We start from the raw sequence: 26002 nt of genomic DNA, 5'->3' as shown, positions 1-26002 counted from the left end.
CAAATAGGAAGTGACAGTGGCAGTCTTTATTCAAACAGGAAGTGACAGTGGCAGTCTTTCTTCAAACAGGAAGTGACAGTGGCAGTCTTTATTCAAACAGGAAGGGTCGGTGGCAGTCTTTATTCAAATAGGAAGTGACAGTGGCAGTCTTTATTCAAACAGGAAGTGACAGTGGCAGTCTTTCTTCAAACAGGAAGTGACAGTGGCAGTCTTTATTCAAACAGGAAGCAAACCAAGGCCCCTCTAGCCATGAAGCAGAAGTTCTACCTGAAAACATTGTTACTTTCTTATTTTTTAGCTTCCTAACACACACTAACGATCGTTTTCACTCGCTGCTACATCATTTCCAAAACAAATCAAAGAAACATTCAAATGTGATTGAACCTCCGCCATGCTTTACTATATACTTACAGTAAACAGTTTATTTTTTATTTACCTGCACAAACTAGAATCTCCACTATTAGTTTTCATCTTGGTTTCTTCGACTTTCCTTCTTTAAATGACTAAAACTAGACTAAAAGTAAACACTGATAACATACGATAAGGTTTTATACTGGTTGGAGGGACCCTCCCAGTCAAGACTGAATAGATTGTGAAAATAAAGATGGCTCAACTTTGCTCTTCATCTCATTTGTGTGTGTGTGTGTGTGTGTGTATGTTTTTCTTTTGTTCCTGCATATTAGATTACAACAATTTTATGTCAGGGTGTGCACGACTTAAAGCAGATATGGGCAACTGGTGGCCCGGGGGCCAAATGTGGCCCACAAACTGCAAAAAATACACAAAAAAGCAAAAATGCACAAAATGAAAACAAAAATTTTGACAAAAAAAAAAACATAATACACAAGAATCCATATATATTCGTTATTCATAGTTCTTTTTTTCTTCTTTTATAAAGAGCAACTAGACACTAATTCCTTGTCTGTGAACATACTTGGTGAATTAAAACTAATTCTGATTCTAAAACCACAAAAATGTATAGAAAAATACACAAAATAAAACAAAAGTACATGAAATGACATTATTTATAGACGAAAAACTGAAAAATATACAAAAAAAATCAACAAAAATACACCAAATGACAAAAAAAGATACACAAAACAAGATGTAAGTTTACAAAACGTCAACAGAAATACACAAAAATTACCCCCAAATTAAACAGTGACACCAAAAACACACAAAATGACAGATGAACAAAAAAATGACAAAAAAAATACAAATTTACAGAAAAATACTTAATGTCCACAAAAATACACAAAATGACTCCAAAACACACAAAATGGGAGAAAAACATACTTCAAAAACACGACAACAGAGAAACCACAAAGAAATAGACAAAATGACTCCAAAAATACAAAAAACTCTTGTGTTAATGTGTGATTAGTCGTTATTTTACATGTTGACATTGAACATGTGACCCTCAGATAAAATCACCTTTTTGTGGCCCTTCTGTGATCAAAGTTTCTCCATCTCTGACCTAAAGTATCATAGTGAGTTTGGAGCATGGATCGTTCTCCTGTTGTGGTAAATCTGAACTGGTTAAACTCACTTTTTGGTAGATTTGTGTAAATCAGTCCATCAGATGGCGACGTGGAGCCAAGTTTCATGTTTCAGTCTCCACTGAGTCCAACCTGAAGCATCCACAGTAGGACAACATGTGGAGATACTGGACCAGGACCACGTCTGATCCTGATCCTGATCTACAGGTGGAGGTTGTCACTGGTTACTAGGGCTGGACGATATCGACCAAAACTCTATTTTTTTTTTTCTCAAAATGGCCATATGCAATAAAAATCTAAATATTTTTAACTCAGTAAAGTCTGACCATAAAGACAATTCTGTTGATGCAAAATGTCACACAGACACATTTATTAACAAAAAGCTAATCAATATGTGATACTTTAGGCTTTTTCTCCTCTAAGGGACAGCACATGTGAGTGTGGCTTGTTTTGGGGAAGGTCTGGGTTAGAACACACTCAGAAATGTAACTGTGCTCCTAAAATGAGTGTTTTAATACAAAATAAGCTGTAATAATATATATCTTAGAGATATGGGAACATTATAAAGATGGACACTGTTTAACTAAACTCTATGAATAAATACTTGTATGATGTGATGTGTTCTATGTGATTGTATGAATAAAAACAAGTTCAAAAATATAGATATATCTTAACATAGGCAATGTTGTCATTTTCTGTATCACCAAAATAAAAACTTGCTATATCTTGAATCACGATATATTGCCCAGCCCTACTGGTTAGTAGTCCATAGTTAGTAGTTTTATGAGTTATCTGCCTCGTGGGCGTGTGCACTCACCTGATATGTCTCACCTTTATTAGCAGAGCTCACTGTGGACTGGGAGAGGGAAACGTGCACAGATCTACACACAGTGTGTGACAGGTAAACCCACCTCAGTGTGTGTTTGTGATTGAGGTGAAAATCAGCTTTTCTCTCTGTTTGCTTATTGTTTGGGCTGTAAAATGATGACACTGCACTTTTTCCTTGGCTCTTTTTCATGATCACATTTCTACGCATCACGCTGTAGTTTAGTCAGAGAGAGAACGTTTACAGATGTGTGTATGTATGTAAAGTATTTTAATCTCCAGGTTCACAGCAGGGCTCATAATAGTTATACAGAAAATGACATCCAGACACAATGAGACTGTTTAACTTTACACTCAAGATCTTTCCCTTAATTATTACAAAATCGCTTCTTTGAACATGTTTTTTCATCAGAACTTCCTTATTATATGGAACTGTTAATGATAGATTTTTTGTGTGTTTTTGGAGTCATTTGGTATGTTTTTCATCTATTTTCTCTGTATTTGGAGTTCATTTTGTTTATTTCTGTTCACATTTTTTCAGTTATTTTGAGTATTTTATTGTCATTTTGTCCTTTTTTTGTTATTTTATGTATTTCTATTGTAATTTTGTGTGTTTCTGGTATATTTTTTAACCATTTTGTTTATATTTAGAGTCATTTTGCAATTTCTGTTCACGTTTTGTAGTTATTATGTGTAATGATTTTGTCAGTTTGTCCATTTTTCATGTCATTTTTGTATTTTCAGTTTTCTGTATAATCATTGTCATTTTGTATATTTTCTTAATCCGATTTTCTTTATATTTGGAATCATTTTGTTATTTCTGTTCACATTTTGTACATTTTCCAGTTAGTTGGTGTATCGTTTTTGTCATTTTGTCCATTTTTTACATCATTTATAACGTTTGTTGAAGTCTTCAGTATTTTCAGTGTTTTTTCTGTATAATAATTATCGTTGTGTATATATTTTGAATCCCATTTTATTTGCATTTGGAGAAATTTGTAAATTTTGGCATTTTCGTTGTCCTTTTATGATTTTCTGAGGGGTTTTCATGTATAATTGTTGCCTTTTTTTGTATTTTTGTTGTCGTGTGTATTTTGGTTAAAGTTTGATATATTTTTGTGTTATTTTCTGTATAATCATTGTCATTTTGTATTTTTTTTATTTTTTTTATCCCATTTAGTTTATATTTGGAGTAATTTTGTGTTTTTCTGTTCACATTTTTTAAAATTTTCTGTCTTTTTGTGTATTTTTATTGTAATTTTTTATATTGTCTTTAGGGGGGGGTTTGTGTATAATTCCCTTTTTTGCATTTTTGTTCTGTGTATTTTGGTTGAAGTATTATATATTTTTTCAGTTATTTTCTGTATAATTGTTGTCATTTTTTGTATTTTTGTTGAGGTCTTCAATATTTTCAGTTGTTTTTCTGTATAATTGTTTTCCTTTTTTTGCATTTCTGTTGAGATTTTCTATATTTTTTATATTTTTGCTGTTGTGCGTTTTTGGAGTCATTTTGTACATTTTCCAGATATTTTTTGTATATATGTTATTATTTTGTGTATTTTTGTTGAGGTTGTGTTTATTTTTCAGTTATTTCTGTGTATAATTGTTGTATTCTTTTATATTTTTGTTGTCCTTTTGTGTATTTAGAATAATGACCAATCTGAGCATTATTTTCTGTATTTTATATATATTTGTATATTTTTATTTCATTGTCATTTTGTGTATTTCTGTTTCAGTTTTTTTTTTTTTTTTTTTTTTACATTGTTCTGTATTTTTATTGTCATTTTTTGACTTTTGAGGTCTATTCTATATTTTTTTGGTAGTTTTTGTGTATAATTCTTGTTCCAGCTTAGGTAAAATTTCAGAATAATTGACTAATTGATTTGAACACAGATAATAAAGCATCTGTATGAGTTAATGAATGTGTAGGAGTGTGATGTAAGAGACTTATTCTATTAAACACAAAATGTGAAGCGAAACAACCAACATATGAAAAATTACAAGACTTTAAAAACTACTAAAGGGACCAAAACCAACAGAATCCTGAGGAAACTGGAAAAAACTAAACTAAATAAAATCAAGATCAACGACCGATTCACTGTAGACATTAAATATAAACCAAAATACTAGAAGTGTTTTTCACTTCAGATCCAATATCAGCACTGATCAAACATACTTTTATGATTTATTTTGTAGTGTGGAATGTTAGAAAAATTCAATAAAAACAATATACAGTATGTATTATATTGGACATTTTAGATGCAGTTTTTTTTTTTTTTTTTTCTGATATTGAACCAATATCTGATATCAATCTCTGATCAGGACACCTTTACAAAATATACCGACAAAAGCTCAGAATGGGACATAAACATCTTGCATTTTACAATATAATCTGTACAACAATGAACAGAAAAATAATATCCATCCTAAAGGAGGATAGAAAACATTTTACATTCATTTAGTTGAACTATTAGAGTTCATTTTTTAGTGTAAATGTGACTGGAAACACACACACACACACACACACACACTGAGTCACTTATTAAAGTTACTTATTATAGAAAGTCACTGCTGTTTTGAAAACTACAAAAGAATCAAAGGACTCCCATCAGGTAACAAAGTAATTAGATAGAAAACATGTATTTATGTATTTATTAGGGCTGGGACGTTATCACATCAATTGTGATTAATTAATTACAGAAAACAAACGCACTAAAGAAGAAAAAAAAATGCTTTAATAGATTTAGAGTGTGTTGGATTAAAACTGGTTATTGTCACAAGGTTTGTTTTTATTGGCCTTGTGTTTGTGAGCAAATCTCCTTCCTCCGTTATTTCTATAGTCGATCACTTTGTGCTAATTGTCCCATCACATCATTCTCACTGGTCACCAGCTCATTGAATGATTCACACACTCCCATATATAATCATTCACACATTCTGCTAATAGAGCCATTAGACCACTTTGTGCTGTGGGGATGATATTTCCCTCAGAAACAATGATAGTGAACATACTGTATATGGCTGCATGCACAATAATGCTGCCTCACCGCAAATAAAGTCTACAATTAAAGTTCCTTTAAAATATGAAATATGTAAGTCAGACTATATTATGGGTTTTTTATGTTTCTTAGATTTAAAACACATGGCCACATTCAGCCCCATGAATAAATGCACAAAAAATACAAAATTACATAAACATGCATAAACCAACAATAAAAAAATACACAAAAATGACTGAAAAAAACAAAATAACTACAAAAATGCACAAAAATCTAAAAATGTACAACAACAAAACAAAAAAACACACACACAATGACAGAAAAATACACTAAGGGCCTATGTTAGGAATCTAGATTGGATTAATCTCCGTTAGCTGGCTTCAACTAACCAAACATTCCCCGTCAGACAGGTGCTGTCTTACGACCGTCGATCAAAAGATGCTAATTTAAGTGAGAGCTTATGGCCGCTGAGCTGACAGCAGGAAAACAGCAGAGCGGAGCTCACAGAGGAAAATATTTATTAAACATTAACTTTTTCTTCTAAGAAAGGACACAATACTTCAACAACAAACTCTATCATTTACCATCTGACTCTGAGGTAATCATTTACTCCTTTTTTATTCGCTAGCTCAACTGGAAAGCTAAGTAGCAAGCTAGCTAAGTAGCAAGCTAGCTAGCAGAAGAATGGCTCTTTCCACAACATAATACAGCAGTCTTCTCCAAAACATTACTGAACTGGAGACTACAGTGCGAGGAATGCAAGTAAACATTGAGGTTAATGGACACTGTGGAGATGATAATGATACGACTGTGCCACTGTTTCTAAACAGCATAGTGGATAAAGCTAACTCGCTACTAGCCTTTACTAACAATGCTATCAGGCCTAGGGAGGATCCTGTTCCCATTGATAAGCCAACAGGTGCGAGTCCTCCCTGGAATACTCTGGGATCTAAGCCTAAGAAAAAGTCATATCCACTTCAAAGGCTAACGGGCCGAGCAAAGCGCCCTGATATCAATAATGAGAAGGACTGGCCTGCACTGCCTTCTCAGACTGCAGCCTCATCATCAACTCCCTTGTCTGCCCAGGCACAAAAGTGGACATCTGCTAAAGGCAGGAGTATCATCAAGTCACAAACCCAGTTTCATGTAGAACTGGGTAATCGATTCGCCCCACTGCTGAATGACCAAGGATCTGCTCTAATGAGGTCAACACACAACCTTCTGGAACTGCAAAGACTGAAAGTGTTTCAGGAAAACAAAAGCGACATGGTAGGCCAAAGCAACAACCTCACACACTGATAGTGGGAGACGTTTCTGTTAAAGATGCTCAGAAGATGTTTAGCAGCAACGTGAAAGTGATCTGCTTACCTAATGACACAGTATCAGACCTGGCTGACAAAATATTGCATATCGTTGCAGATTACCCACATTTGAAAAATGTTGTGATTCATTTTGGGTTAAATGATTTAGCCAAGGAGGAGTCTGAGGTGTTAAAGCAGGATTTCACCCATCTGCTAAAAACTGTGAGCTGTTTACAGCCTAAAGTGTTCATCAGTGGCCAGATACCTCCAGTCTACAAAGGAGATCTGAAATTCTCAATGATTTACTCACTGAATACGTTTTTTTTCTAAGGCTTGTGCTGCCCTTTCACTAAATTTTATTAAAAAATTCAAATTTTTGGGGATCATCGTCATCTTTTTAGAGCAGATGGACTGTGTCTAAACAAGGCTGGAGTAAAACTCTTCACATCCAACTTATTTTACTTCACCAGTCACACTGCTATCAGTTCTGATAAAGACAAAGGACAACATGTACCATCGGAGAACAAAACAACAAGGAAAGAACATGGAGTCGATGAGCTTCCAGCAAGAAATAAAAATCAAAATTTCCAAAATGAAGAGGGCAACCCACCCCCCATATCTCAGGACCCACCTGCTTCACCCAAAAATGTACATACTTCCACCTCATCCAGCTTCTCTCCTACCCCTGCCTTCTGGATTGAACTGCCCAGATGAACCCTAAAGAACCAATCAGCACCACCCATCCCTCCTCGACGATACCAGGCCCAGGATCACTCTTCTCCTCAGACCAGTTGTGTTCATCTTAGAGCGACACAGGTGTGATGTGTGCTGGGTCTGGACTGCAATAGCTCTATTTTTAGGAACAACCAGAAAAAGTCAGGGCCTTATGGAGTTAATGCAGCTTCTTTAATTGCTGTGGTGACAGGTAACACAGGTAAAAATGTTAAATTAAAGAAAAACAAAAAGCTTCAAGTTCTGCTGCTGGTGTATAAATGTGTGAATGGGTTTGGTCCAGAATACATCAGTGAGATGTTAGTCAGGTATGAACCCAGTAGGTCTCTCAGATCTATGGACACAGGTCAGATAAGATCCAAGCCAGAGAAAAGCTGGCTCGCGAGCAAGTTAGTCGTTCAGCATTAATTGCCATAGTGATAAAGCTCTATCGAGCTTCATAGTCCAGCACACACTGATTAAATCCTGGAAGTTAGCTCGATAAGAGGTAATCTAGCTTCGTAGCATAGGACAACAAAAATACATGAAAATGATTAAAAAAATCCCAAACAACAATAAAAGTGCACCAAATGACAACCAAAACACACAAAATGAGAGAAAAATATGTGCAAAACAGCAATAAAAATGCACAAAAAAAGCTAAAATATACAACAAAACAAAAAAAAACCCACACAAAATTATTACAAAATTACAGAAAAATAAACTTAAGAAAAACAGAAACACAAATCAAATTACTTCCAAACAAAAACCATTATACACAAAATTATACAGTACAAACACACACACACACAAAATGACTCCAAAACACACTAAATGACAGACAAAAAAGCTAAAGGACAACAAAAATACACGAAAAAGAGAGACAAATGACAGGAATACACAACGAAAATTCCACACAAATCAATAACAAAAACACACAAACCCTTTGTAGTTTCATGTGTTAATGCTGAGATTGGTTATTATTCTAATGCTAACATGAATGTTGATCATGTGACCCTCAGATTATAACCAATTACAGTTTTGTGATAAAAGTCAGTGTAAAGTGCATGTGTTGCCTTGGACATAAATTGATAATTAACATCAATGATATCATGCGTTCATTTTATCCGAGAGCTTTTTTTAACTGAAGAAACTTCTTCAGATCTCCAGTCATGCACGTTTTCTGCTTACGCTGACCTAAATTAGCATTTAATGCCTCGAGTGTATCACTTTAATTAAGGAGTGATAAGATCAGCGCCCTGATAAATGGTTTATCCTGTGGAAAAGAACTTCACCACCAATCTGTTCCCCTGTTTCTCTGAGCTTTGAACACCCAGATGGTGTAGGGTTCCATCAACACCTTTTAATGCCACATGATCCCATGTTAGTGTGGCAATTGTTAGCATAGCAAATGTTAGCGTAACAAATGTTACCATGAAAAATGTTAGCGTGGAAAACATTAGCATGGAAAATGTTAGCATGCTGGATATCAATACGCTAACAAAATGTTAGCGTGGAAAATGCTAGCATGGAAAATGTTAGCCTTACAAATATTAGCGTGGAAAATGTTAACGAGGCAAACGGTAAAGTGGAAAATGTTAGCATAGAAAATGTTACAGTGGAAAATGTTAGCGTGCAAAATATTAGCATGGAAAATGTTAACGTGCTGGATAGCAATACGCAAACAAAATGCTAGCGTGGCAAATATTAATGTGGAAAATGTTAGCGTGGCAAATATTAGCATAGAAAACATTAGCGTGGTAAATGTTAGCGTAAAAAATGTTAGCGTGGAAAATATTAGCATGGAAAATGTTAGCGTGCTGGATATCAATACGCTAACAAAATGTTAGCGTGGAAAATGTTAGTGTGGAAAATGTTAGCGTGGCAAAAACAACAAAATTATTCCAAAGCATACAAAATGACTCAAAAATTACACAAAATGAGGACAAAACATACAAAATGAAGACAAAAATACTAAAGGTAACATCAAGGCCCTATGTTACGAAGCTACATAATTATATCCTGGATTGATCTCTGTTAGCGGGCTTCACCTAGCCAAACATTCCCTATCAGAGAGAAGCTGTCCTACGAAGGTTTATAACAACACACTAATTTTAGCAAAGCGTTTTCAGCCTTGTTACGTGCTCGCTCCCATAAAAGCGGTGGAGTTTGCAGCATCTGACCAATCACTACAATGGAGAAAACTGGCAGAGTGACCCTTTTTACAATGGAGGAACCGCTTATCATCAAATATAATGAATTTAAATCCATGATGATCGTGAAGAGCAAGTGTTAGTGCTACGCACACCAGGAGACAGAGCTTTTATGCTCGCTCAAATTTGATCCACTTCAGAACTTGTTTCCAACCATGACACTGTTAATGAATAAAAGCATGAGATTATTTAAGATATTAATCCATTAGATGAAAAAACGAACAGCGTTGTGATCAGTTAAACTTTATTACAGCACACACGTGTTTCTATTCAGGTTGACCTGTACTTATCACACACACTGGGATGAAAGAACATTGTTTCACTGTAGTACGTTCCTGCTGATGCTGTCAGCCTTACTATAGCAGATGAATGAATGAATGAATGAATGAATGAATGACTTCACCCCTCTGTGCATATGGACACACAGGCTTCATCATCTGACATTAGATCAGTCCACCAGATATAAATCTATATTTTTCCTAAAAGATGTCATCGGTAAATGAAAGGATTAATTTATCTATTAATAATCTTTCTTTCCTAAATGCAGCTGTCAGATCTTCTAACATTGGGCAGGTCGTTTTCTAAGAAATCTGATTGGTCAGGAGGCCAGTACTCGCTAAAATCCTCGCCAGAGCAAAAAAAGCTGGAGCCAACCAGGTTAGTCGTTCAGTCTAAGATACCATGGTGGTTTAGCTCCGTAAGACATTAGTGAGCTTCTTAGCACAGCACACACTGATTAAATTCTTGAAGTTAGCTTCGTAACATACCCTCCACAAGTACACAAAAGCACGCAAAATGACTCCAAAAACACACAAAATGATGACAAAAACACAAAGATAACATTAAAAACACACAAAAACCACACAAATTATTCCAAAGCATACAAAATGACGAAAACACACAAAATGGTTCCAAAACATACAAAATGATGACCAAAATACTCAAGATAACGTCAAAAACACTTTCTGCGTTTTGGTGCCCCCTCAGGTCGTAGTGTGACAACACACACACACACACACACACACACACACACACACACACACACACACACACACACACACACACACACACACACACACACACACACACACACACACACACACACACCATCAGTCTCTCGTGTGCAGCTTCACAGCAGCAGAACGGAGGGGGAGGAGCCTCGCGGGCAGGAAGCTCCACCCCCTAGTGTTGTTTCCCCGCACGATGGCCCCGCCCCCCGTCATGTCTTGTCTTGCAATCGAAGATGATGAAAAAGGCGTGAGCAGCAGCCGGTGAGCGGAGGGGGGGCAGTGACCGTCAGAAGAGCGGAAAAGGCGTCACGGAGGCTCGAGACGAGGAAAGAAGAAGAGCCGAAGGAGGTAGTAGCTGTAGTAACGGTATCAGTGGCGGTAGAGGAGGGTCGTAAACACGGAAAGAACCGACGGTGAAGGACGATAGAGCAACCTCCATCTCCTCCTTCCCGCTGCGCAGTCCAAACACTGAGCCAGCATCTCATTCTCTACACCGGACCAGTAGGACCAGTGACACCAGGGACCAGTGACACCAGGGACCGGGGAGGAGCTGGTCACCGACCGTCCAGCATCACCGACCGGAGCGATGGTGGAGGAGCGGCTCGTGCAGCACCACCGGTCCACCATGAAGCTCTGAGAGGCTTCACACACCGGACCAGATGGGTAAGAGCTACCAGATGATTCCATTGTGTGGATACACGACCAGGAGAAGCTCCACCTGCTCACAGTGAGGATGAGGATTGTGGTGGTGGTGGTGGTGATGATGATGATGATGATGATGATGATGATGATGGTGTTTCTCTGAGTAATTTCCAACCCTGGATGGATTGTTGCCATCGACACCATTCTACATAAATAGGCCAGATGATGGGAGATGCTAATCCATGTTCTGGTATTAGGTTCCCAAAGTGGGGTACGGGTACCCCCAGGGGTACACAATTTGTCATGGGGAGGGGCTATGTAAACAAAAATGAAAAGCAGATTGACAAACACTGGAAACTAGAATATAAATAGAGCAGGAGCCTCCATGCATTGGCCTCTGTGAGATAAAGCTAATTTATTTGTATAGCACATTTCATACACAAGGCAACTCAACGTGCTTTACATGATCAAAAAGTGCAACAAAAATGGCAACAGCTTAAAAATCAATAAGAACTTTTAAAATCATCAGTAAAAAAAACAAAACAAAAACATCAACAACAACATTACATGAACAATAACACCACCACAAATCTCCCTCTCAGTAATGTCAGTAGAGAAACAGATCCTTTAAATTTGATTTAAAAATGTTCACATATAATGTTGACTTTAGCTCTGCTTCAGTTTGTTCCACTTCTTTGCAGCATAACAACTAAAAGCAGAGTCACCATGTTTATTGTGGACTCTGGGCTCCACTCTCTGACCTGTGTCGATAGATCTGAGAACTCTGGGCTCCACTATCTGACCTGTGTCCATAGATCTGAGAACTCTGGGCTCCACTATCTGACCTGTGTCCATAGATCTGAGAACTCTGGGCTCCACTCTCTGACCTGTGTCCATAGATCTGAGAACTCTGGGCTCCACTATCTGACCTGTGTCCATAGATCTGAGAACTCTGGGCTCCACTCTCTGACCTGTGTCCATAGATCTGAGAACTCTGGGCTCCACTCTCTGACCTGTGTCCATAGATCTGAGAACTCTGGGCTCCACTCTCTGACCTGTGTCCATAGATCTGAGAACTCTGGGCTCCACTATCTGACCTGTGTCCATAGATCTGAGAACTCTGGGCTCCACTATCTGACCTGTGTCCATAGATCTGAGGACTCTGGGCTCCACTCTCTGACCTGTGTCGATAGATCTGAGAACTCTGGGCTCCACTATCTGACCTGTGTCCATAGATCTGAGAACTCTGGGCTCCACTATCTGACCTGTGTCCATAGATCTGAGGACTCTGGGCTCCACTCTCTGACCTGTGTCCATAGATCTGAGAACTCTGGGCTCCAGTATCTGACCTGTGTCCATAGATCTGAGAACTCTGGGCTCCACTCTCTGACCTGTGTCGATAGATCTGAGAACTCTGGGCTCCACTATCTGACCTGTGTCCATAGATCTGAGAACTCTGGGCTCCACTCTCTGACCTGTGTCGATAGATCTGAGAACTCTGGGCTCCACTATCTGACCTGTGTCCATAGATCTGAGAACTCTGGGCTCCACTCTCTGACCTGTGTCCATAGATCTGAGGACTCTGGGCTCCACTATCTGACCTGTGTCCATAGATCTGAGAGACCTGTAAAACTACTCTTTAGTGGTGACGGAAACGATCTCAGGGTTCTCACTCGCGTTGTGGAGCGTAGGGGCCCCGGTGTTGTAATTTTGATCCCCTACGGAGGGATGTCGCCCCCTTTGATGCGTTTTCACCAGCGTAGGGGGATTTTCTTTTATTTTTTTTCCTTTTTTAATCGGTACCGTCATAATAATTGTTGCACACTTGGACATAAAAGGGACTTCCAGGCGTGCCCGTGCTATACATTTTTTTAAAATCTGAATAACCCAGAAACACATACATCAGCTGCACCGTCAATTTAATAAATGCGATTTTCTCAGATGTCCCCGTCTTTACCTAAGGACCCCTGTAGCCACTTAGCTTTCTCACTTAAGTAATTTTTCGGTCCGATTAAAGGTCTCTGTACTGTGCATCCTCCGATTTGTAACTCATAATCACTGTCCAATATAAGTAGCGTGTTTCTTAATCCAAACAAAAACAATCAACGAAATCAAACAATACAAAAATATAAAATATAATGAGTTGAGGGGGGCGTGTCCATAACAGTCCCAATATTACTGTGGGTCCTACATAATGCCTCATTTAAACTCAAAAAGCACGTCTTGGAATTAGTCTTTTGTATTTTTGAATTTTTTTTAGTCTCTACAGTGTGTGTGAGTATTTATTAGTGGAGGACGTATATATATATATATATTCCAAATAGGAACCGGTTCCTTAAGTCCGGTTTCGGAACCATTACGAAGAGTTTGAATTTTGATTATTGTTTTGATTCCTAAATGCCCGCACAAGTTTGTTTCCGTGGCTTGCTCTGTTTGTTTTACGCGGGGTTTGTATAAAGTGCGTTCAGAACGTGACTGTAGCAACTGCAGTCTGGGCGTGAGTGTGTGTCTGGCTACGGTTTCAGTTTGGACCGCGGAGCGGAAGGGAGATAAGAACTAATCACCGGTAAATAAAGTCCAGTAAAACTCTGGAAAACAATCACCAGGAATAAATAGTTGCTCCCTGGTACAGACAGTAGCTGTAACAACTGGTAAAATGATAAACTTGGTGATATTACAGCCTGTGAATGCTCCGCCTCCGGGTCCTAGTGCCAGCCGTCTGGTGAAGCCTGTTCCGTTTACTGCGTTTACCGAGGTCCGTGTGTGTTTAATGTGTCCGTGTGAAAGTCTGCTTGTTTATGTTTTCGTCCATCCACTATTTTAATTATATTCATGTCTTTTAAGGCTCTTATTAAATAGTCTGGTCTGTAGTCCGGGCCGCCGCCATCTTGGATTATGTCGTCACCAGCGCGTCATCGCCGCAAGAACGACAAGAATTAACTTTTTATTGACGTGCACTCCATACAACTATTACAATATAAACAATTCACACATTTACCCATTTATATACAACATATATATTATTTACAGTCGTATACAATTTACATGTGTACATATTACATAAGGAAAAAAATAATTGGGCTAATTTTACTTTAATCAACAGATTTAAGGATTCAAAAATGACAAGTTTCCACTGCTCTCTTCTCTCATATTCCATGTAAAGAGTTCTTAGATTAGTTTATTTTATTTTTAAAGTGGTGAAATTTTTGTGGCTTTAGACTAATAGCTTGCCTACATTATAAACAGGTTCAAAATATAACTCTTTTTTTTTTATAGTTTCTGTTTCCACTGTATCCAGAATAATAATAAGAACTGTTGATTGATTTGTCACATGACTGCTCCAGGGTTTGAGTTTGTTTTATTTAGTTTCACATCTACCTGTAGATCTATGTTTTTTAGACTGCTGCCAACTTGTTTGTAGTTTTATTTCAACAAGTTTCACTTTTACAGTTACAGTTATAAACCTTTGTAATTGAATACCCTAGTTACATTATAGCAACCAAATTAAACTGTATCAAACTAAGTGAATTAATAAAAGTGGCCTGTTTAAAGGCTTTTTCAAATGAAAAAAATGATCCTGTGAAATCTGTGACCTGTTTATTTGCACAACTCGAATCGAAATCAAGAATTGTTTGGAACAGGAATCGGAATCAGAATCGTTAAAATCCAAATGATGCCCAACCCTACTTATTTTGTCGTGTGCAATGTTAGAAAAGACTTGATGAAGTGATGTTACTTAGAGAACAATAGTCATCAACAGTAGGTATGAGAAAAAATGACCCATTTATTATACATTATTACATACATTTTAACCTTCATTTAATTTTATTTTAAAATTAAAATTAAAATTTTCAATTTTAGATTTTAAATTTAATAATATCTATTCTACTATTGAATAAATATAATATATATCAGAGATTTTAGATGCAGTCCGATAAAATCCGATATTCCTTTTCTGGCTGATATCGGACCAATATCAATATCGGATCGGGACACCCCTAGTATGATTCACATCTTTCCGTGTAAACCCAAAAATAAATATCTGCCATTGTTTTTGTGAAAACACCAGAAATGTGTTGGGAAGTCACGTTGTCAGACTTTTTGGAGCTAAACACAAGAAATCACCGTAAGAATGAAGTAAAAACATATCAGTGCATCCGTCTACAGCAGGGGTTCTCAACCTTGGGGTCAGGGCCTCATTTGGGGTCACCAGACACTGGGAGGGGGACGCCAGATGCCTTCAAGGTTCAGGTGACTTTATTAGTACACGTAGGTAGATTTGTTTTGCAGTGAAAAACAGAGGATGGCATCTGCATTGACATTAAAACAACAGATCATAAGATAAGATAAGATAATCCTTTATTGATCTCACAATGGAGAAATTCACTTGTTACATTTGGCATTCAGTAAGATCACTCAGGGTGTTCAGAATAGACAAGAAATGTGCAGACAGTTAAATAGTAAAAAGAGGTATCTTATGTACAATAAGTAAAAGCAAACATCTTAAGGGGATGGAGTTATAACGATTAGGAAATAAGAATGAATTCAAATAGAATAAAAGTTAGAACAGACTATAAAACCTAGAATATCTAGGTGCAAAGTTTACAGTTCTAGTGCAGGTTGTCAGTAAGTGACGCTGGTACAGAGATTATTGCACATGTTACTTTAGAGTCTTGTTGTACAGTCTGCCAGCAGTGGAGATGAAGACCTTGCGGTAGCGCTCCTTCTTGCACTGAGGGTGTCTCAGTCTGCCACTGATAGAGCTGCTCAGCTCCTCCACAGTCCTGTGCAGTGGGTGGGAGGTGTTGTCCATGATGGAGGTGAGCTTGGCTGATACCCTCCTGTCCCTCACCTCCTCCACAGAGTCCAGGGGGCAGCCCAGGATGGAGCTGGCCCCCCGACCAGCTTGTTCAGTCTGTTCTTGTCCCGCTCTGTGCTGCCCGGGGCCCAGCACATGGCAGCCTAGTGGATAGCAGAGGCTACCACAGAGTCATAAAAAGTCCTGAGCAGAGGCCTGTTCACTCCGAAGGACCTCAGTCTCCTCAGAAGGTGGAGGCGCCTTTGGCCCTTCTTGTACAGGGCATTGGTGTTGTGGGACCAGTCCAGTTTATTGTTGAGGTGAACACCCAGGTACTTGAAGCTGTCCACCATCTTGATGTCCTCCCCCTGGATGTTCAGTGGTGAGTGTGGTAGTGACTTCCTCCGATCACCATCTCCTTTGTCTTACTGGTGTTCAAGCACAGGTGGTTGCGCTCACACCAGTCCACAAAGTGTATGATCACTGACCGGCACTCCAGGTCGTTCCCCTCAGACACACAGCCCACAATGGCGGAGTCGTCGGAGAACTTCTGCAGATGACAGCTGTCCGTGTTGTATGTGAAGTCCGATGTGTAGATGGTGAAGAGAAACGGTGAAAGGACGGTCCCCTGAGGGGCCCCAGTGCTGCAGACGACCACCTCAGACTCACAGCTGCGCAGCCGCACGTACTGTGGTCGATCTGTGAGGTAGTCGATGGTCCATGCAGTGAGATGTTCATCCACTCCCACGTCCTCCAGCTTCCCCCGCCGCAGCGCCGGTCTGATGGTGTTGAAGGCGCTGGAGAAGCATTGACAAAAACAGACGATCCACAACACAACATCGTACTCGCTGGTTGACCCGTACCAAAGGAAACAGGACCCAACTGAGCAATTAAAAGATCATTACAGCATCAGAGTAAAAGACAATAAAGGGATAAAACTACCATAAATAAATAAATACTGTATCCAAAGCTATAAGTTATTCAAAAGAACAGCTGTGGCTGGAACAAAGCTGTATGTGAGCTGAATATTTTTTGAACAATTTGAGCCAATTTTTACCCTTTTTTTTTACAACTTCACCAAACTCTGCCATATTTGAACATATTTTTATAGCATTTTCTTGCCATATTTTTGATACTTTTAATCTATTTCTGACACTTTTCCGTCAAATTTAGATGCCTTTTCTGCACTTTTTTCCACTTTCTAGACATATTTGTCATTTATAAAACTTATAAATCACTTTTCCACCTATTGTCACTTATGTTGACCCATTATTGTCACTTTTAATCTTTGTTCACCATATTTCATGCTTATTTTTTGGCCATTTTAACCACATTCATGATTCGTCATGCCCATTATTTGCCAATTTTAACTAATTGTTCCTACTTTTTAAATTACATTACCCCAACCCCACCCATTTATGCCACTTTTACATCTTTAAGATGACTATATAATATTGCCAAAATAATAAACTTCCTGGACAATTTGAGCTCATTTTTGCATATTTACATTTTTTTTAACCCTTTTTCTGCAACTACACACACCTTATTTTCATCACTTTTTCTTGCCATATTTTTGCTCTTTTTAATTTATTTTTGCTTCATTACTCCTAGTTCTGCCACTAAATTTCAATGCATTTTTTCCTGCACATTTTATTCCACTGTCAACACATTTTCAGCACTTATAAACCCTTTCCACTACTTTTCCACCTAATGTCACATATGTTGACCCATTATTGTCACTTTTAACCTCTTTGCACCATATTTCATGCTTATTTTTTGGCCAATTTAACCACACTCATGATTTGTCATGCCCATTATTTGCCAGTATGCATGCATTTCATTTGAAATGGGAATCGTAGCTGTGGTTGTATAAAATTGAACTGTTCATACCAGCCACATTTAATGTATATAATCTTTATTGGAATAAAAATCCTCTCCAGGATTGTGACTAGACTGGATATTTATTTATTTTTGGTCTATTATTGCAACCCAAAGTGTCTTTAGAGCTTCCTGGTTTGGTGGAGTTATGCTTTGGTTCAAATGTTGTTCACTGGGCTGACAGTGTGACCCTGTTGGACCTCATTTTGAACCGTGCACGTGCTCGTGCTCGTTCTCAGGCCTCGCCACACATCACTTCAGCATCTCTGAATTAGCTTCTTCCAGCTCCTGTCCTCTGGTCCCCCGACAAGAATCTATTTCTGTCTCTGAGTCTCATCAAACTGACCCAAGATGAAAAAGCACAAACATTTCCATGGCCACGCCTCCATCCACAGCTCAGGAAACTTCACTGATCCATGATCAGCTGATAGGGCCAATCTGTGCAGATGAAGGGCTGAGGACGGCAATGCTCGTGGCCTGTAAATTTACTTTGTAGCAGGTGAATAAATGCGCACAATGAACACAGAAGCCTTTTTTTTCTCTCTTTACTTAATGCCCTTGGGCGGTGCAATTAATCAGCTGTAAGTGCATTAGCGCTGCTCAGCGGTGCAACAGAAACAGACTGTAATACCTGACAGTTCCCACGTGTGAAGCAGGACGTCCCTGATGAGCATGCGTACCATGTTCTTTGTGCATGAATGCAGACAAATCTGTGTTGGATTGTAAAACAAAATTGGGCTCCACCACAGTTTAACACAGTGGTTCTCAACCTTTGCAGCCCCCCGACCCCCAAAATAAAGATTCCAGAGAGCGGGACCCCCACTGTACCTGAAGGTGGTTGAACACAAACATGAACATTGAAGAACAGTCATGTGGAGACAGGACCATCTATAAGGGGGAATAAAGGGGAGAGATTTTTAGGGTCCATCCATAAAGTCAGTAAAATGATGGTTTATTGTTCTATGAATCTGTGATAACCACATTTATTTATTCATCTGTATAAAATCCACTGTTATCCAGGAACGTTTATTATTATTTGGGCCATAGAATATAGTCATCTTAAAGATGAAAATCATTGTTTTAATTAGAAATAAAATGGTGAAATGGGATTTTAAAAACTACAGAAATTGGTTAAAAGTAGCAAATTAGAGTGGACAAAAACTGACAGACAAATCATGAATTTGGTTAAATTGGCCAAAATAAGCATGAAATATGGTGAAAAGAAGTTAAAAGTGACAATAATAGGTCAGCATGTTTAAAAAATGTGCAGAAAAGGCATTGAAATGTGATGGAGAAGTGTCAGAAATGAGAGTAATGTAGCAAAAATACATTAAAAAGAGCCAAAATATGGCAAGAAAAAGTGATGAAAATAGATTACAATATGGCAAGTTTGGTGTAGTTGCAGAAAAACTGTAAAAATAAGCAAAATGGGCTCAAATTGTTAAAAAAAAATGAATAAAAAATAGTTTCTTGAAGGCATCTGGCCTCCTTTTAGTGTCTCGTGAGCCCAAATGGGGTCCTGGGCCCAAGGTTGAAAACCCCTTGTTTTAATGTAAAAAACAGTCGAGCTTAGTAATGCTGTATTTAACTGTCTCTTAACTGAGTTAGTGTTAAGCTTGTCAAACATATACAGTACAATATAAATGTTTACTTTGCTAATCTTTGCACACATGAAAACCTGAACATTGTGGATAGTAGGTGATTGAAAAACGATCCTGTTCTGTGATTTAGGAAACTGACGGGAAAAACAGAATTCACGTTCTGAAATGGAAAAACCTATTATACATACAAAAATATCTCACATGCATGTTTTGGAACAATATCACACATTTACTTCTATTTTTTACTGGAAAATCAGTGACTGAATGTCTAAAAAATGTGACTGACCAATTCCGCCTAAAAAGGTGTTCAAAATTTCGCACTATGTGTTATGGTTAGGGTAGAGATATTTTAGTCCTGTGACTGAAAATGCATACAGAGCTTTTTTTCCTCATTAAACGGGTGGCTAAGGGTTTAGCACTGTGGCTGACATCGCCCTTGCAACGTGATCTCACATGATTTTAGCATCTCATTCTATAAAGTAATTTTGTTGAAATATCTCTGCTTTTACTTGAGTTCTGAAGACTCGTACTTTTGCCACCTCTGTCTGCAATGCACAGTCAATGAGGACTCGGGATGTAATGATTAATCGTAAGGCAGTTAAAAATGGATTCATAGGTATCACGGTTCACATCGATACTGTGAAAAATGAATCGCAGTACTTTTTTTAAACAGCAGAGGCGCTATCTATTTATCCTTCTCTTGTCCAGAAGTGTTGGCGGTGGGCGGAATCTGATACTACTTTCTTTCTGGCCGCCTTCTACTCTTAAACAAGGTTCATAAATGATTCCTTACCCCTTGAGCGCCGGAAGAATATCTGTAATATTACGTGAATATATGTAAAAGTCACGTTTTTCTATTAGCTCTGTCTGCTAGCATAGCATCTCTTCTTCACTGCAAGAATTTCTGCATGTCAACCGACCACTGGGTTACCAGCACCCTCTGCTGGTCCAAACAAATATCTGACGTAAATACAGTGAAATTACTTTTTTTTTTTTTTAAGTCCAATTATTAAGGCACAAAATACATTTTTAGTTGCACTTTTAAAAAGAAACAGAACTATTTTGCAGTTTTGCATTGTTTACTATAGAACCAGAATTTAAATTAATAGGCTTCTTCTTCATTTGTATTATTCCTTTATTTATTTCATTCAAGATTTATTTTTAGTTAAATTGCATTGTTTTGAATAGTTTATCAAGGGATTTTTTTGACAATGAAAAATAAAAGGAAAATAGTACAGTATTTTCAAATTTTTCAGTCATTTTTCAACAGTCCCATTTTGTAAAATAAATCGTGAGAGAATCGTATCGTGAACTCAGTATCGTGAATCGAATCGTATCGGGAGTTGAGTGAATCGTTACACCCCTAATGAGAACACACTCGTCGTGCTGAGCAAAGTCCAGCTTTTTCTGTACTTGGGGTTAATGCTGCAATATTTAGACCGAAAAACCTAATTGCAATTTTTTTGACTGATATTTCAATTCGATTTCCGATTTTTTAAAAATATTTTATACATTTAAATGCATAGGCATTTTATTTTTTTCTTCAAATTCCTTGTTTTTCACATTACTTTTTAAAATTTCGTTTTTTTTAGAAATGTTAATAATTTTTTTCAGAAAATATTACTTTTTAACTCCTGTGAGGAAACAAAATAAATACTAAATAAATAATAGTTAAACTAAAATGTATGATGTCAAATATCAAGTAAGATACAATTAAAACTAAGATATAAGTTGGACTGTGAGGAAATAAAAAAATACTAATAAAATAGAAAACTATAATTAAGCAAAAAAAAATGTATGTCAAATATAAAAATGTAATTTAAAATAATGAGTAAGATACATTTAAAAGGTAGATATAAGTTGTACTAACATGGATTATTCTGACTGCTCCTCTTTAATTATTTATATGTCATATAAAGATATATGAGAACAGCATTATTGTCACCATATTTCCCCTCACGGATTAATGATTTACTGAATCTGATCAGGTTTATTGATTAAGTTTTGATCAACTTATTTTAAATTAACCTAATTGAAATGATCCTGATGACATCATTCCAGACAGTAGTAATTAAACAAAAACAAATGAACACAAGGATGCATCAGTTATTTCACCACTAGGGGTGACAATATTTTACAGTATCAGTGGTTATTAATAATCTACGATGTTTCAGACTCTACAATCATTGGTATCGATGGTCTCGTCCACAACAACAGAACAACTTTATCCACAGATCTTCTGTAGCTCTGATGAGATGTTGATCAAACACTCTGAACAGATGAAGATGATTAAAGCTGACTCATGTTTTCATGTAGCGCTGCTGCATGGACGAAGTTTTACAGACACGTTAAAGTTAAGCAGGCACTGGTCAGCTCTGATTTAGGAGTCAGTGATGATTTGCGTAGTTTCTTAGAAGTTTAGACACTGTTTAGAATGTGTCTAGGATGGGAGTGGGGTGGGCGGTGCACCTAATAAGCGGTTCCCAAAACATTTCCCCATTAAAAAATATCCCGTTTCAACCCAATTCTGTCCATTTCCGCATTCAGTGGTTGATTCCGTTTTCATTGGTCGATTCCGTTAACGTGTTTTTTTTATCGGGCCCTAGTGTAGTTGTTAACGCACTCACTACTGAGGGATAACTGAGACTCACCGCAGCGCATACAAGCTTGTGTCTTGTAACCATCTCTCATTGGCCAGCAGCCCAGGAAGGTGGTTCTCGGCGATTCTGATTGGTGAACATATATATCACTCAAATGATGGAGACGGAAGTTAAAAAACCTCCGACATCTGAGGTTACATTATCGCACTAGTGAAAACTTCAATATTGATGTGATTAAGGTTAATCGTTCAGCATTTATTAGGGTTGTGAGACAACGTTCATTAAAATACTCAAGGGTTTGCCTTTAATGTGTGGATTAAATTGTCCTTTAAGTTTGATTCCAGAGCATTTTTATGACAAGTTTGATCTTGTGGAGAGAGTAGAGTTTCTTTGAGCAGGGAGTGTCTGCTCTGGTATATGATCAACTATGCGAGAGTACACTGCAACACAGTCATTTTATTTCCTCTTTATGGCTAACTGAATTCCACCTTCTTTCATCACTTCAGGGTTTGGCGACAGTTTGGTCATAATGTTAAGATTTACAACACTTTTTAGTGTGTGACTCTCAAACAGCTACTCTGGTTATCCTACTGTGGAGCCCAGAGCTCAGGTGGTGAGATCAAATCTTTTCACTCCACAGTGCTGCTGATGGAGCGTTAGATTGGTGTTAGTGGGGAAACAAAGAGAAGCTGAAGGTGTGGACAACACTTGGCATTTGATGAAGAGCAGAGAATGACAACAATGCACTGGGGCTGGGGGGTGGTGGAGCAGATAGTGAGATGTTATCCTGTCATCCACACTGCACTCAGCACGTCCACCTGAGCCCCACAGCTCACGCTCTTTGTTGCCAGATTTGATTATGAATGAATTCATTTGATTTCTCCAACACTATCTCATGCAGTCCTTGATTTGCTTTCAGTCGACTTCCACTGGAATGATGCACACGTTTACCAGAAAAAACATCGGTGTGAGCAGCTTTGTTTTCATTTTTACCATTTGTTCCTTAACTCAGTGAGTGCCATTCACGTCTATTGACGTGTTTTTCAGTTGGGGTTGCTAGGAGACAGTGTGACGAAGCTCTCTGCTGAATATCTATCTTGTACAATGATGTAGTGACCAACTGGTGCCATGTAGGTGGCAGCAGCGTACCTTTGGATGAGAGATCACCATGATGGGCAGAGCTCAGAGGGAGGGGAAAGGAGTTTACAAGACAGAAAATGGCGCTATAAGAGTTGATGCTGAAGTTCCCAGCAGCTCACAGCAGCACACACTCCACAAGAGCATGTGTGGAACTAAGTGGACTATTGAGAGTGTGCCGATGGTGAGAGAAAACGATAAAAAAAAAATGGGGCAGGCCCTGACACTCGACATGTCCTGAAGGAGGAGGAAGTTGCGTGTGTGGGAGCTAACAGGGGGAGAGACTTGGAGGAATGCCAAAATACAGTAAGAAATCCATACAACGCTGACATAGATAGCAAAATAATAATAATAATGTTGCCATCAAAAGCCTGGTCTCAGTGTTGTTTTTATAGTTTTATAGAAGGAAACTAATGTTGAGGTGTCACTAAAGCAAAAAAATAAATAAAAATTGCTTCAAAGTCACTAATAGATTTTTTCAGAAAAAGCTGTTTTTCTCAGCTTTTTGTCACAAACTGGCATTGCTGTCTTAAAATGCATTGCTGTCTTAAAAAGATTGCACTTCTTGGCGATTTGTGTGAAACTTGCCTCTATTCAACTGCTGATTACAGAAGAACGAAACAAGCTAGAAACTAAATTATTTTTTCTGATGAAAGTATAGAGTCTTCGTTTCAGATGTCAGATTGTCATAGTACAAAATATTCTGTAGGTCTTTAAAAATTAGTCAAAATGCTCTGAAACGGCTGGCACTGTAGGGGTAGAAATTTTAAAAATGGCTGGCTCTGAATGAGCTAATTATTAAATTAACACACTGTAAATTTTAAGTTTGATCATATGAATGCTTTTTCAGACAATTTAATGAGGGGGAATATGTGTAGATTTTTGTGCATCCTTATTTTTCTTTCATTTGCTGGTTCAAATATCTCAGGAACTACCTCACATAGGAAACTTGGTATAGTAATACAGCTCCTCTTATTATCTCAGAATATATAAACATATCTGCTATACATCTTATTTGGTGGACATGACAGCTCCTCAAATTTGGAAAAAAGTGAGCGTGTGTTTGGGTCTGGAACATGTTTGGTCCTTCAGTAAACTACTTAGCATATGTCTCAGCTCCCTGTAAATGGATCAGCTTTGAGCTATGAACATAGACTGTTCACATCATTAATGATTAGTGGCAGATATGCATTGGTTCTTGGGTCACACCCTCTTGAAATTTGAAAAAAATCCTCTTTATTTAAACTATTTTCATTGGCTCATGGCTGGATGTGAGAATGTAAGAAAGAAATATGATTTAATTTATAGTATAAAGGTTACATTTTCTTCAGATATGAAACATTTTTTTCTAAATGCAACTTATTAATTTTTAATTTGGACCCCAACTTTGGGTTTTTTCACAACCAATCATCAAAATAAAAATGTACAGTGTGCTTATTGGATAATTATGGAATAATTGGTACTTATTTTAGACCAAAGTGCGTGGGATGTTCTGTGAATTTGCTGAAATGACACGGAATGACTGGGTTTTATTCTGAAAGACTGATTTTTAAGTCTCCTCTCTTCTTTGTTGATGGTGTTACTTCAGTTCAGAAAGTCTGGTGTCCTTCTCTGTTTTCAGATTTCAGTCATCAGCCTATTGTGCTCATGTTTTTTCATGATTAATCTAGCAGGTAATGGGTCTATAAATCTGTCAGCACACCGTGTCTCACAGGCAAACATAGATCATAGAGTGCTAGAGAACAAGTCAATGTGCTTGCTTTGCTGCTGTCAGTAGGACTTGGAGTCCTTGAGTTATGTCTGAAATTTAAAAATGGATATTTGTTCTTTGGTTTTACCTCTCAATGCGGAACCAAGAGTTTTGTAAAGGTTTCTAACCTTCGCTTCCCTCTTTCCTAGTGGCATCTTTCTGGTGGCTGCAGCCTTGATTGAACCAGTAAATAAGCATGAGCAGGGGATGCTAGCATTAGCTTCTTAGCATTATAACAGCTTACTTGGTGTTCTTGTAAGACGTTTACTGTGTCTGTAAAACTGTCGAGGTCGACTCAGTGGTTCCTCAATGTCACACAAAGACAGGAGCCTCTAATCACAGATGGGCCGTAATTGATACAGAATTGTTTGAAGGTGAATCAGTTCAACAAATCATTTCTCCATTTCTACTTGTGTCCTCACTGAGGGGGGTGTGTGTAGTTCATCTATTTTTAGTCAAGACGAGATGGACCAAGGGGTCAAGACATTGGTGTCCTAACATAACTGCACACATCTAATCTGTAGGAGCCATTGAATGGAACAGTATAGCTCTGCAGATTGACCAATAACAACAAAATGTGACTTAAAGGGGTAGTATTATGAAAGAATCACTTTATAATGGTTTTGCTACAGTGATATTCATTCCTTTAACCTCATTCAGAGGGCCAAAAAAAGTTCTGTTTCCTCCCTCCCATAATTAAACAATGTCAAAAATAAAGTAAGATACAATTAAAAGGTAGATATAAGTTGTACTGACATGGATTATTCTGACTGCTTCTTTTTAATTATTTATATCACATAAAGATCTATGAGAACAGCATTGTCTCCTAATTTCCCCTCAGGGGTCATTGGTTTACTGAATCTAAGCAGGTTTATTGATTAAGTTCTGATCAACTTGATTTAAATTAACCTATTTGTACCTCACAGGCACAGCAAAGTTAAGCGGGCACTGGTCGGCTCTGTATTTAGGAATCAGTGATGATTTGCATAGTTTTTTCGGCAGTTTAGACTGTTTTTGAAGTGGCCATGACGGGCAGGG

The 26002-nt window shown here is 37.8% G+C and overlaps 1 protein-coding gene across 2 annotated transcripts in view; it reads left to right on the top strand.

The window, feature by feature from the left end:
- Positions 1–2314: 2314 nt before the first annotated feature.
- Positions 2315–26002, top strand: part of mgat3b (beta-1,4-mannosyl-glycoprotein 4-beta-N-acetylglucosaminyltransferase b) — a 129275-nt gene continuing 105587 nt past the window's right edge. The window contains exon 1 of one of the 2 annotated variants that reach the window (XM_028447054.1): positions 2315–2400. The gene's annotated coding sequence lies outside the window, so the exon portion shown is untranslated. Of the gene's footprint in view, positions 2401–10792; positions 11222–26002 lie in introns of those variants that run through there. The other variant, XM_028447044.1, reaches the window with a different exon arrangement.

Source organism: Gouania willdenowi, chromosome 1 (genome assembly GCF_900634775.1).
Source record: "Gouania willdenowi chromosome 1, fGouWil2.1, whole genome shotgun sequence".
Classification (NCBI taxonomy): Eukaryota; Metazoa; Chordata; class Actinopteri; order Blenniiformes; family Gobiesocidae; genus Gouania; species Gouania willdenowi.
The sequence above is the reverse complement of the archived record's forward strand: the minus strand, read 5'-3'. Positions and strand labels throughout refer to the sequence as shown.